Below are 14,650 nucleotides of genomic sequence, written 5' to 3'. Positions count from 1 at the left end.
TGGTGTGTGTGGCGCTATGGATTGGTTGAAGCGCCACAAATGGGTGAGCAGCTAACTAATGGGTCACTCAGTTCATATTTATTGCACATCTACCATGTGTCAGGCTCCGGGACTAGACAGCCAGGAATTCACAACAAAGTAAGTGCATGTCCTGCACTTTCCATAAAATAGTTTTTAGCCTCCCTGGATTTTTATTGGTATAATTTTCACAATTTATTTTTATAGTCTTTTTTTGTGAGGTCTATCAAAGCTGAGCATAAAGAAACACACAGAAAAGGCTCCACAGCTTCCTCCAAGCTCACAGTCCTCATTGAATCATACTTGGTGGTGTTGGGTGTGAAGAGCACCATCTAAAAATAAACTGGGCTGCAAAGCTGAGGCCTGTACCATCGTGAATCCTGTGAAAGTGTAGTGTTGCTGAAATGATTCTTTTTTTCTGTCACTGTTTCTTATTCTTAGTTACCTGCCCTTCTCTGGCCCTAAACCAGGTTTAGAAAACTCTCAACTTGAGCATGGGCCTTGGAGACTGGGAAGAAATGACTTCGGGTCCTGTGGTTCTGGGTGTGAGCTCTCTGAGATCTGGGGGCCCTTACTGTATGTGTCCTCTCTGATTGTGTCTGGAGACTCATGACTTGAGATGAGGGGTCATTTTGGCAGTAAGTTCTTACCCTTGAATGGAACAGATGGACCCCACATCAGTAGAAAGCAGACATTTGCCTGGCATTCAGGGTCCATTTCAGAGGGTGTATGGATGCCCAGACCAGGGGCAGAGATGCAGACAGTGAGAGTCCTGAATCAGCATTATCTGTCTGTGCTGGTCACTGCTGCTCCCCAATTTGAGATTCTCCAGGGATTTTCAGTGAGCCTGGGGCCAAGCAGGACATGCAGAGCTGGTACCTGGGGGCAGCAGGGAAGGGACAACCAAGAGACTGCTCAGCCAGGCTAGAAAACAGACTTGGAGGATTGGGCTGGAGGACCAGAGTGGGACTGGGCCTGCACTGAGGAATGAGGGGCTGGGATTGTGCAGTAGAAAGTGCTGTGAGATTGAGTCCTAGAGTAAAGAGGAAAGGGAGCATTTGCAAGCTGATCTTATGAATTCTGCTTTGGAACTATTGTTTGATGTGTGAATATGTCTTGCCTGATTTGTCAAGGGAATCCAGACTTACCCACAACAGAACAGAGACCATGACTGCAGTGAGTCCTCTTCTCCAAGAGAAACAGACAGTGAAAGATAGGAACAGTGAGCACAGAAATTCTGGGAGAGCCACAACCCTAGGGAAATGTTTGGCTCTAACCTCATGGGAAAGGAAAGCAGCATTTAATGCCAGACATGTTGCTAAATACTTCCATCCTTTGTCTCATTAAAAACTCATACCTCTATGTCATCTTTTTTTTTTTAAGAGAGAAACTAAGGCAGAAGTTGGGAAGTAACTTGCCTCAGGTTGCCAGCTATTCAGTAGCAGAGCAGGGACTAAGTCCAAGCCTACAAGACTCTTGCACACCTGGTAATTGGCAAGACACAAGGATTTGAAATGGCCTCCAAAGAGTGGTAGATGCCAGCAACAAATTCACAACTATCAACAACTGAATCTAAAAAACAAATTAAGCAAAAAAGCAGAACGAAATAATAGATATGGAGATCATTTGGAGGGTTATCTCTGGGAGGGGGATGGGGGAGAATGAGGGAAGCATAATTGGTAGGTACAAAATAGACAGGGGAATGTTAAGAACAGTATAGGAAATGGAGAAGCCAAAGAACTTATATGCATGACTGATGGACATAAACTAAGGGAGGGGCTTGCTGGAGGGAATGTGGGTACCAGGTGGAGAGGAGCAAAGGGGGAAAATTGGGACAACTGTAAGAGCATAATCAATAAAATATATTTTTAAAAATATTTTTTTAAAAAGAGTGATAGAAACCTTGAGAAAGCACTAAACTATATAGTTCTTTGAATTCTTCACTAATAAAAAGAGAAGCAGCCGTATTGCCTTGTAGTTTTCTTTCTTTGTTGTTTCTTTACCTGGTTTTGAAATTAGGATAATACCAGTCTCATAAAAAGAGTTGGGGAATCTTCCTTCTTCTTGATTTTTTTGGTAACAGATTGAGGAGGATAGGAGTTAGCTCTTCCTTGAATGTTTGGTAAAATTCACCTGCAAGCCATCTGGCCAGGGTTTTTGTGTGCTGGGAGTTTTTTGATTACCGTTTCAATTTCACTAGCTGTTATTAGACTACTCAGGCTTTCTGCTTCTTCTTGATTCAGTTTTGGAAGATTATATGTTTCTAGAAATTTCTCCATTTCACCCAGGATTTTATATATCTTGACATATAGTTGTTCATATTAATTTCTTACGATCTTCTGTATTTCTGTGGTAGTGATTGTAATTTCTCCTCTTATTTTTTTTTTTTTTTGATTTTATTTATTTGGGTAATTTCTTTTTTTTTCTTGATGAGCCTGGTCAAAGGTTTGTCAATTTTATCTTTTCAAAGAACCATTTCCTGGATTTATTGATCCTTTGAATTGTTCTTTTAGTCTCTATGTCATTTAATTCTACTCTGATCTTGATTACGTCCTTCCTTGTACTCGTTCTGGGCTTTGTTTGTTGTTGTTCCTCTATTTATTGTAGATGTAGGGCTAGGTTGTTTATTTGAGATTTTTCTTTTTTTTTAAACTGCATCATCTTTATTTTGCATACTTTAATTTCAGAACAAAATTTAAAAAAAAAAAATACACAACAAGTCTAAGCCTGATACCAGCTATGAGAAGGGAAGGCTTGAGACCCTTGTAACCTGCCTTAGGCAAAGACAGGAGAGAAAAAAAAAATAAAACACTGAACAGCAGAGGAAATCAGGGGGGCTAGGGCCACTCAGGGCTGCTGAGGGAGTCATGAAGACACTGCACAGGACAGACACAAGGTCTGCAGGTAGAAACTCCTAATCTACTTCTTCCATGCAAGAAGCATCCTCATCACCCTCAGGGGCGGGAATCTCATCAGGAACAGCAGCACTGGGTTCTTCTGCTGTCACTTCATCTTCATCAATGTCTAGGCCTAGCCTGGTCATGCGATAGATGCGGTTGTAGTGGGTCTGCGGATCCTCAAGTGAGAAGCCAGAAGAGAGCAGGGCAGTTTCAAACAACAACACCACAAGATCCTTGACAGCCTTGTCATTCTTGTCTGCCTCTGCCTTCTGTTGTAGAGTCTCCACAATGGGGTGGTCGGGGTTGATCTCCAGGTGCTTTTTTGCCATCATGTAGCCCATTGTAGAGTAATCACAAAGTGTCTGGGCTTTCATGATACGCTCCATACTAGCTGTCCAGCTGTAGGTGCTAGTCACAATACAGTAGGGCAAAGACACAAGCCTATTGGAGATTGTCACCTTCTCAACCTTCTTACCCAAGATCTCTTTCATGAGTTTACAGAGGTTCTCAAACTTGGCCTTGCTCTCTTCCGTTTTCTTCTTCTCATCTTCATCCTCAGGTAGCTCCAGACACTTCTTGGTAACCGAGACCAAGCTCTTCCCATCAAACCCCTTGAGCTACTGTACACAGTACTCACAGATAGGCTCTGTCATATATACTACTTCAAAGCCCCACTTCCACATTCGCTCCACATAAGCAGAGTTGGCAACTTGCTCTTTGCTCTCACCAGTGATGTAATAGATGGACTTCTGGGTCTCCTTCATGTGAGAAACATATTCCGAGAGAGAAGTCATTTCATCTCCAGACTGGGAAGTGTGATAGCACAGAAGCTCAGAAAGGCATCGCCGATTAGGCGAGTCCTCATGGATTCCAAGCTTTAAGTTTTTAGAGAGTGCCTCATAGAATTTCTTATAGTTCTCCTTGTCTTCTGCCAGCTCAGAGAAAAGCTCAAGGTACTTCTTAACAATGTTTTTATGAATGACCTTCAAGATTTTGCTCTGCTGGAGCATTTCTCGGGAGATGTTCAGGGGCAGGTCCTCAGAGTCTACCACACCGCAGATGAAATTGAGATACTCTGGCATCATCTCATCACAGCTGTCCATGATGAACACACGGCGGACATACAGTTTGATGTTGTTCTTCTTCTTCTTCTTGTTCTCAAAGAGGTCAAAGGGGGCCCGACGGCGAATGAATAGCAATGCCCTGAATTCCAACTGACCTTCTACAGAGAAGTGCTTGACCACCAAGTGGTCTTCCCAGTCATTGGTAAGGCTCTTATAGAACTCTCCATACTCCTCCTGGGTGATGTCATCAGGGTTTCTGGTCCAAATGGGCTTGGTCTTGTTCAGTTCTTCATGATCAATGTATTTCTCCTTAATCTTCTTTGTTTTCTTTTTCTTATCCTTAGCACTATCATCCTCCTCATCTGAGCCCATGTCTTCAATCTTGGGCTTCTCCTCATCATCTTTGTCTTCCTCTTCTTTCTCCCCTTTCTCCTCCTCTGCTTCATCATCACTGATTTTTTTCTCTCGTTCCTTCTCCAAATAAAGGGTTATGGGATAACCTATGAACTGTGAGTGCTCCTTCACCACTTCTTTGACCTGCCTCTCCTTTAAGTACTCTGTCTGGTCTTCTTTGAGGTGAAGGATCGCTTTGGTACCCTGGCCAATGGGCTCACCATGGTCAGCTTGCACAGTGAAGGAACCTCCAGAAGAAGACTCCCAGGCATACTGCTCATCCTCATTGTGCTTTGTGATCACTACTTTCTCTGCCACCAGGTAGGCAGAATAAAAGCCAACACCAAATTGTCCAATCATGGAAATGTCTGCACTGGCCTGAAGAGCCTCCATAAATGCTTTTGTGCCAGACTTCGCAATGGTTCCCAGATTATTTACAAGATCAGCTTTGGTCATGCCAATGCCTGTGTCTACCAGAGTCAAGGTGCATTCCTGGGGGTTAGGGATGATGTCAATTTTCAGCTCTTTACCACTGTCCAGCTTAGAAGAGTCAGTTAGGCTCTCATAGCATATCTTGTCCAAGGCATCAGAAGCATTACTAATCAACTCCCGAAGGAAAATTTCCTTGTTAGAGTAGAAGGTGTTGATGATGAGAGACATGAGCTGGGCAATTTCTGCCTGGAAGGTGAAAGTCTCCACCTCCTCCTCTCCATGGTGCACTTCCTCAGGCATCTTCAGAGTGAAGAGACGCAAGTACTAGAAAACAGGGTCTGTTTTTGGCTCACACACCTTAAAACAGCATGCGCAGGGTTGACTCGAGAGCTATTTGAGATTTTTCTATATTCTTTAGGTAGGCCTGTATTGCTATGAACTTCCCTCTCAGGACTGCCTTGGCTGTGTCCCACAGGTTTTGGGCTGTTGTGTACTCATTATCATTTGTGTCCATAAACTTTTTGATTTCTTCCTTGATCTTCTTATTGACCCCTTCATTGCTTAATAGTATGTTATTCAGTCTCCATGACTTTGAATGTTTTGGGGTTGGTTTCTAGTTTCAAGCCATTATGATCCAAGAGGGCCCATAGACATATGAAAGGATGCTCAACATCACTAGCCATCAGAGAGATGCAAATTAAAACCACAGTGAGATGCCTCACATCAGTCAGAATGGCCATCATTAACAAATCAACAAACAACAGTGCTGGCAAGGATGTGGAGAAAAGGGAACCTTAGTGCACTGTTGGTCGGAATGCAGACTGGTGCAGCCATTGTTAAAAATGGTATAGAATTTCCTCAAAAAACTAAAAATGGAATTGCCTTTTGACTTAGCAATCCCACTGTTGGGATTATACCCTAAGCATCCTGAAACCCCAATTCAAAAGAACCTATTCACTCCAATGTTCATAGCATTGTTATTTACAATAGTCAAGTGCTGGAAACAGCCTAAGTGACCATCAGCAAATGAGTGGATCATAAAACTGTGTTACATTTACACAGTGGAATACTAAGCAGCAGAAAGAAAGAATCCCTCCCCTTTGCAACAGCATGGATGGAACTGGAGAGTATTATTCTAAGTAAAATAAATCAGGTGACAAAACACAAATACCATATGATCTCACCTATAAGTGGAACTTAATGAACAAAAACAAACAAAGGAGAGAAATAGAACCAGTAACATGGAAATAAGAAACAAACTGCAGCGACTGGAGAGGAGGGGTAAGGGGGATAATGAGAGAAAGAGAGGAAGGGTCTAATCAAGGAACAAGTATAAAGGACCCATGGACATGAACAACAGGGTGGGAATTGACTGTGGGAGTGGGAGGAGGGTGGGACAGCAGTGAGAAATGGGGGAAATATTGGGACAACTATAATTGAACAATAATTTTAAAAAAGAGAGAAGTAACCAAAAAGAACCTTCTGGGTCAGTGGTTTCTGGGAATGTTGTGTGGTTTAGCTGGAAGTTAGGAGGGGTAGGATAAGACAAAGTGTTCATTTAATCTTTGTTCCAGGATTTCCTGATGCTTTGGTTGGAAATTCTTCCCTTTGTCTGTCTAGGACAGCCATCTAGGTAGGGATATAACAATATATATAATATTTGGATTCAGTCATGCTGTTCATGTTTGAGAAATGGTGACCACATGCTGTTCTGATGTCAGACATTATGAGAAACCAAAGACACACATGACATGGGGTCTGCCTTTATCAGGAATACTACCCTGGCATTTGTACCACTCACCTGGAAGGTGTCTTGACTGCCAGAGAAGGTGAGGCCTCTGATGGAGACAAAGCATCCACCTTCAGTGACTCACAGAGCAGGAAGCTGAACCCTCCAAGCCTGGACAGAGGTGGACTGTTTTCACTTAGACCCAGTTCATCTCAAATATATGGCTTTCTCCTTGGACCAACACTGAGGGCTGTAGACTAAGTAAGGCAAGTCTAGTTATACCTTCAAGGGAAATGGATCTGCCAGAATGGCTCTGGTCAGGAACAAATGGAGACAGGTGTGCTCACCAAGATAAAAAGATTCTGGCTTCATGTCTTGAGAAATGTCTACACTCTGAAGTCCCCATACACTGACCACCCTAACTGAAACTCTCAACGGACCTAGTACCAACTGAACTCACATTCTGGCACAAGTTAGGGACTCCTCCTGCAATAATCTATCCTGTCCAAAGTGTGCTCTCTATCTGCCCCCTCTGTGACACTATAAACTGACCCCAAACCCAGCCCCTCTGTAACTCAGTATTGCGCTCAGGGCAGGTATGCACCAGGCGACCACCTCTAGCAACAGTGTTCAGTGATTCAGGATGTAGGCATGGCTCAGAAGTTGTTCGCATTAGGAGCCTAGCTTAGGAGAGGGGCATGTACAGAGCTGTGGACCAACGCACCACAAATAATCTACTGCTGGTCCCTGGCGAGCGTTGCAGTGCCTGCGTGGGCCAGCAGGGGGCGGCGCTAAAGGCTCTGGCCAGGCCAGCAGAAGGTATCGAACAAGGTGAGGCTTTGTGTGCAGGATCGCAGAAGCCGCCAGGATTGGATTGCACTGATCCCGTGGGCTAGTGGCTCCCGCGAGAACTCAACTGTAGGCGGTCTGGGGCAGGCGGGGCGGTTGGGGCCGGACCTGTCAGGGCAGAGCCAGGTGAGGAAAGTTGTGTAGGGGTCAGGTGGACCATATGAGAGTGGACGAAGGCAGCTGCTCTGCCTCGTGAGAGGGCGGAGTTGGGCCCACGCAGTGGTCCTGAGACGAAGCTGCCATTGATGCTCCAGGGCCAAAGAGTGGACTCGAGTCCCCAGACACCAGGAGGCCTTCGTGGGCTGGATTTGGGCGGACTCTGAGCAGAGCGAGATCGGAGTCCTCCAAAGCCTCAGCCTGTGCAGTGTGATGCCTGGCTATACAGTAACATCTGCTGTGGTTCCTATTTGTGACAGGTGTGGGACAGGAAACACTTTGGCTCTGTGGTAAAGAAAGGTACTAAGTCATGGTCTTCACTGGCATGAGCGAGGGAGTTTGGGAGGTGGAGAACTCCATTCTCACCCCAGGACCGGTGAGGGTTGAGGGGCTTAGAGAGAAACACAGCGTTATTTCATCAATTAATTCAACAGTTACTTTTAAGCACTGTGCCAGGTACTCTGCTAGAAGTTGGGAACATCAATGAACAAAATAGGTAAGGCTTCTGAATTTTTGGGATGGGTAGAATTAAGAATTATGTTTTGAATATGGTAGGTTTGACATGCCTATTAGGTTTTTTCCCCAACATACAACATATGAACAGTATGGTTGAGAAGAATTTTCCAGTGAACTGTGTACACCCACCACCTAGATTTCACCATTAACATTTAGCTACATTTGTTTTTTCACATGTCAATGACCTGGTAGATTCAGTTTTTATCATGGTAAAATGTACATAACATAAATCACCTAAGAGATATTTAAGTTGAGATGTCAAATAAGCCATTGGAAATTTGAATCTGAAGTCTTGGGGGATGTCAGGGCTAGAGCTGATATTTGGAATCATCCCATACACGTACGTGGCATTTAAACTAAGGGACTGGATGAAACCATTTAGGTAGAGAGTGTATACAAAGAAGAGGGGGAGCCAAAAAAGGGAAGGTGGTGGTCAGCGGGTGAATCTTACTCTGTAAGGTGGACTTGGCTATTAGAAGGATTTTAATTATTATTTTTAATCTTCACCTGAGGATATTTATTGATTCTGAGAGAGAGAGAGAGAGAGAGAGAGAGAGAGAGAGAGAGAGAGAGAGAAACAGAAACGTCAGTTGGTTGCCTCCAGTATATGCGCCAACTGGAAACTGAACCCACAACCTAGGTATGCACACTAACCGGGAATTGAACCCATTACCTTTTGGGGTACAGGACGATGCTCTAACCAACTGAGCCACTCAGCCAGGGCTAGGAAGATTTTAATTATTTTAACAAGAACCACATCGGTGGAGTAAAGGGCCTTAAGGTGAAAGGGGATTTTTTTTTTAAAGATAGAAGAAAATAATGATTATATACCAGTAGGATCAAACTCATAAAAAGGTGTACATTGCAGGGGGAAGTCCTTGAATACCTGAGAGTGCCTGAGAAACCATAGAGCAGATGGATAGTTGGCTTTGAAATGAGCATAAGTACATATTTTATGGTAACTGGAGGATACACCAGGACGTGCAAATGTAGGTGGTGGTAGAAGCAACATCTGTGAAGGCAGTCATTGGCTGAGAATAAGGGCAGCAGAGGAGAAGAGAAGAGATGTTAGAATTTGGAGGAGAGATGTGTGACATAGTCCTTCTGGAGAATGGGAAATTGAACTAACTAGGGAAATGGGATTGGATTGTCAAACAGTGAGTACCTGTTTGAGATGTGTAGTCATGAATTTAAAGTGAGATCAACCATTGGGGGTTGTGTGGTTTTCTGTGGGAATGTTCAACCTTGGAAGGGTGTTGTGAGGATTAAATGAGATAATTCATGGATAACAATTAATACAGTGAGAAGTATATTATGAATGTTACCTATTTTTGTTTTTCTCATTTTTTCTTTTGCTTTTATAAATGTGACTGAGGAGGGCTAACATTTACCACATGATGGGATCTTCACGTGTAGCATGTTCTGCAGTGAAATGACTGCAGTTTGCAGCTACTTGGAGTCTGACTCTTCTGTATTTACATTTATATAGCTTGAAAATTGCGGATGTTTGCTAACAATAAACAAAATAGCAAATAGAGCTCTTCATTGTCGGACTAATTCATAGTCTTGAACTGGATATTGTTATGTTTCATGTTGTCCTGCCACTGTCTTAAAACCTCTTCATTCTTTTTCAGTCTTTTTTCATTTTGTTGCACTGTCTGGGAATTTTATTATATGTCGTCCTCCAGCTCACTGATTTGATCTTCTGCTTCTTCTAGCCTGCTTTTAATTCCTTCTACTGTGTTCTTCAATTCAGAAATTGTATTCTTCATTTCCTCCTGACTCTTATTGATAGCTTCTGTCCTTTTTCATGCTGGTGTAATTCTCAGTAAGTTCCTTGTAGTTTCCCTGGAGTTCTTTGTAGTTTTCTTTGAGCTTGCTTAGCTCATGAGCTTTCCTATAATCCATGTTTTGAATTCCATGTCTGATAGTTTGCTTTCCTCTATTTCATTTAGCATTCTTTCTGGGTATTTCTCCTTTCCTTCAATGGGGGGGGGTTGTTTCTCTGTCTCCCCATTTTTGTGACTCTTCTTGTTTGTTGCTGCCTCTTAGATTGATCTGCACTTCCTGGATCTGCCCCTGGTGACATCAGATCATTTACCAGTCTGAGCCTAGGCAGCCTGTTGGAGACTACCAGAGATCTACTGCCTTTGTTTGTCTCCTTCAGTTGTCAATCTATTCAATCTGTGATCAGCCATCAGGCTTAAGCACCAAGGGTGGGGAAGATTAATTCCTGAGGGCAGGGTTTTGCTTCCCCTCAGGATGATGCCACTTGGAGGGGAATGGTCTGCCTGCAGTATGGGGAATGAGTCAGCACTGGGATTCAGTTGGCTGCTCCCTCAGCTCTCTCCTCATAGCCACCACCCCAATTTCTCCCCAAGCATCTCTAGTCCTCTCTGCCCTCCCTCTGCTTGAGCCCAGGGTAAGTGGGTGCCAAAATATTTTTGTACGTGATCCATTTAAGAGCTCTTTGTCTCCAGCTGTTCCTTTTAGGCCAGCAAAAAACCCTGTGGCTTTTCACTTTTCATAGCTGGATGCTATTCTACTTTCTGCTCTGTTGCTTTAGGCTGGGAAGCCCAGCTGGGGGTTTAGACCCTGCCCTACTCAGGAGGAACCCCCAGATGCTGAGCTGTTTCTCAGTCCCTTCGGCTGCCACCCGTGGGAGCCCAGCCAGCCCTTTTGCGTCTCTGCACTTCCTACAAGTCACGTTATGATGAAGTGGTCTTTTCTGTTTCTCTGTGGTTATAAGACTTCTCTCTAGCTAGTGTTCAGTTGGTTATTCCAGCTGATTTCTCCACAACTTAGTTGTGATTCCAGATTGGTCCTGGGAGGAGGTTAGTGTAGCTTCCACTATTTCTCTGCCATCTTGGATTCCTCCTATTTAATTCCTGAGAGGACCTGTTAACATCATCCTCATATAATATTGAAAGGACATGCCGCCCATCTTTTTGCCTTACTTCCATGTTTTAAATAATCTTTCTTAACATCCTATATCTAAAAAGGATAAAATATGTGTTTCAAAGCATTAACTTTTAGATTCAGATTATAGTAATCCCATTTCATTTGGAGTCAGCTAATTGAAAGATTGTCAGAGAAAAAAACACTCTAGATTTTAACAAATGCAGGCAATATAACATGATTTTACAGGTCTATATTGAAGAGATTAGGATTGAAAATCCTACCTATCCTATGTGAGGACTTTTTATAGATTAAACATGAACTCCTTGAAGACATGCTCTGTAGTTAATTCTTATATCCATTCATTGTATTCCTATGACCTATTTCAGCATAAATATGGCATTAAAAGTATTAAGTCACTGAGTGACAGTGACTGAATAAATAATTTGTCAAAGTTGTGAAAATGTCAGTTGTCTAATAGAAAATCCTTTGCATTGTGTGTTTGACCAGGTGAACAATTGTGTGCTTGCTCCAGGATACTAGTTAGATCTTCTGCTTGAGTCTCAAGACAACAGAAGCCTTTCACCCATCTCATCTGCACATGGGGACATGTCTTCACCCAGAAAGGCTACAGCAGAGTCTGGTAGGTTCTCACACAGCACACACTTTGGGGTGTGTGGGGACCAGAAGGAACTAGAGTAGTGTTTCTCACACTGTAAATATGTGTGGAAATACCCTGTAGGTTTGGTAACCTGCAGATTCTGATTGACTTTGTCTGTGGTGGGGCCCAAGATTCTGCATTTGTAAAAAGGTTATATATAGTACTTAGAGTAACAAGGATTGGACTCTTGTGTTTTGTTTTCTCTTTACAAATAACTTTGTTTTTCTGATTATAAATAGACATATATTTATTGTGGAGAATATGGGAACTATAAAGAAGTATAAAACATAAAGAAGAAAGCTCTTGGTAAATAATAGTAATGCAGTGTTTTAATTAGATGCCAACTCTCTCCCAGCTGACTCATATTGCCATTACTCTTCCTTAGATATTAGTAGTTTGCTTTCATTTTTTTACCTTTCTTATTGTATCAATATGTATCTTTCCTCACTCCTTCCATGTTCACTTCAGTTTCTGTTGCATCTTCTACTCTGCCCAATTTGTTGTCAATGTTGCTCCCTACAAATTTAAGCTAGAGCTTTGCACTGGGAAGCCTATGCAAGGCTGCTTTTCTTGCCTTGCTGTTCCAGTTCCAGAAGTTTTTCTGGCTTTGTTTACACTCTGAGAAACCTGGAGGCAGCTTTCTTTCTAATTGTGGTATTATTTATCCATAGCATGTATATTGTTTCCAATTGACCATTTGTTAATATAGTATTTATAGATTTTATTCTTTCATTGAATTCTTTAGGAGGAATCCTCAGGATTTGGAGTTTGATCTAGGGAGTCTGAATTTTGTATTACCTTTACTATTTGTTGCCTTATTGTTTTCCAGAAGAGATTAAGCATGTTATCAGCAGTTTACCAGTTATAGTGTAACCTCAACACATTAGGTATTATCACAGCAAGAAGAATTTAGTTGTTGTGAAATGATGCCTTGAGCTTTAGATTTCTTTTTTTTTTAATGTGTTTTATTGATTATAATATTACATTTGTGCCAGTTTCCCTTCCCTCTGCTCCCCTCCACCCGGTGGCCCCCCTCCCTCCAGTTGTCCCCCCCTTTTAGATCATGTCCATTTGTGCATACAGTTCTTCTCAACCTCTCTCTGTCTATTCCATTCCCTCCTACCATGATCCTTAATTCCTATATCATCTCCCTCCCTCTCCCCATTCCCCCTCCCTGCTGACCTCCCCTCAATATGTTCCCCGTACCTATAGTTCTTTTTCCACTCTCGTTGCCTGTTTAGTTTTGCCTTTGTTTCAATTCCCTAGCTTCTGTTGTTTCTTGTGATGCAGTTTTCATTTTAGATTTCATTGTCTTGATCCTCCTTTTTCTAAACCAGTCCCTTTAACATCTCATATAACAGTGGTTTGGATCCGATGAACTCCTTCAGTTTTACGTTGTCCTGGAAACACTTTCTCTGCCCTTCTATTCTGAATGACAATTTCGCTGGATAGAGTATTCGTGGTTGTAGGTTTTGGATTTTCATTACTTTGAATATTTCTTGCCAGTCCCTTCTTGCCTGCAGGGACTCCCTTGAGAAGTCAGCTGATAGTCTAATTGGGACCCCTTTGTACATAATTCTTTTCTTCTCTCTTGCTGCTTTTAAGATTCTCTCTTTATCTTTAATTTTTGACATTTTGATTATAATGTGTCTTGGAGTGGTTCTCCCTGGGTCCAGTCTCTTGGGAACTCTCCTTGCTTCCTGGACCTGCATGTCTATTCCCTTCCCCAGGTCTGGGAAGTTCTCCTTTATTATATTTTCACTCAATTTTTCAAGTTCTAGTTCATCTTCCTCGCTCTCTGGCAAACCAATGATTCTTATGTTGGGCCTTTTATAGCTGTCCCAGAGGTTTCTGATCCTCTCTTTGTTGCTTCCCATTTCCTCTCTCTGCATTGGTTGACTGCTTGTTCCTTCTCCATATTCCAGTTTGTTGAAATGAACTCTGGATTTTTTTTCCTCACCATCTGTCTCGTATGTGGTTTTGTTCCTTTCGTTATGAGTGTTTTTCGCTTCTTTCTCATCTTTTTCCAGATCTTTTGTGAATTCTGTAAGCCACCTGATAACAATGGCCCAGAACTGAGCATCTGACAGGTTTCTTTTTTTTTTTTTTTTTTTTTTACATAGAACTCCATTGTGTAAATGTACCACAGTTTTTTGATCCACTCATCTACAGATGGGCATTTAGGTTGTTTCCAGCACTTGGCTATTGTAAATAGTGCTGCTATGAACATTGGAGTGCATAGGTTCTTTTGAATTGGTGTTTCAGGATTTTTCGGATATAATCCCAGTAATGGAATTGCTGGTTCAAAAGGCAGTTCCATTTTTAGTTTTTTGAGGAAATTCCAAACTGTTTTCCATAGTGGCTGCACCAGTCTGCATTCCCACCAGCAATGCACCAGGGTTCCCGTTTCTCCGCATCCTCTCCAGCACAAGTTGTTTGTTGATTTGTTGATTATGGCCATTCTGACTGGTGTGAGGTGGTATCTCATTGTGGTTTTTATTTGCATCTCTCTGATGGCTAGTGATGTTGAGCATATTTTCATATGTCTATGGGTCCTCTGTATGTCTTCTTTGGAGAAGTGTTTGTTCAGGTCCTTTGCCCATTTTTTAATTGGGTTGTCTGTCTTCTTGGTGTTGAGTCGTATGAGTTCTTTATATATTTTGGAGATCAATCCCTTGTCTGAGATGTCATTGGCGAATATATTTTCCCATATGGTTGGTTTCCTTTTCATCTTGCTGATGTTTTCTTTAGCTGAGCAGAAACTTTTTAGTTTGATGTAGTCCCATTTGTTTATTCTTTCCTTTATTTCCCTTGCCTTAGGAGATATATCAGTGAAAATGTTGCTACGTGGGATATCTGAAATTTTCCTGCCTATTTTTTCCTCTAGGACTTTTATGGTATCACGGCTTACATTTAAGTCTTTGATCCATTTTGAGTTTATTCTGGTGTATGGTGTAAGTTGGTGGTCTAGTTTCATTTTTTTGCATGTCCCTGTCCAGTTCTTCCAACACCATTTGTTGAAGAGGCTCTTTTC

General features: G+C 42.3%; 1 pseudogene; it reads right to left on the bottom strand.

Moving 5' to 3' along the window:
- Positions 1-2,932: 2,932 nt before the first annotated feature.
- LOC150010443 (heat shock protein HSP 90-beta pseudogene) lies at positions 2,933-5,129 on the bottom strand (annotated as a pseudogene).
- Between the last annotated feature and the right edge of the window lie 9,521 nt (positions 5,130-14,650).

The sequence above is a fragment of the Furipterus horrens genome, unplaced genomic scaffold, assembly GCF_987537825.1.
Source record: "Furipterus horrens unplaced genomic scaffold, mFurHor1.1.pri manual_scaffold_5, whole genome shotgun sequence".
NCBI classification, from domain to species: Eukaryota; Metazoa; Chordata; class Mammalia; order Chiroptera; family Furipteridae; genus Furipterus; species Furipterus horrens.
Note: the sequence above shows the minus strand (reverse complement) of the source record. Positions and strands in the feature narration are given on the sequence as shown.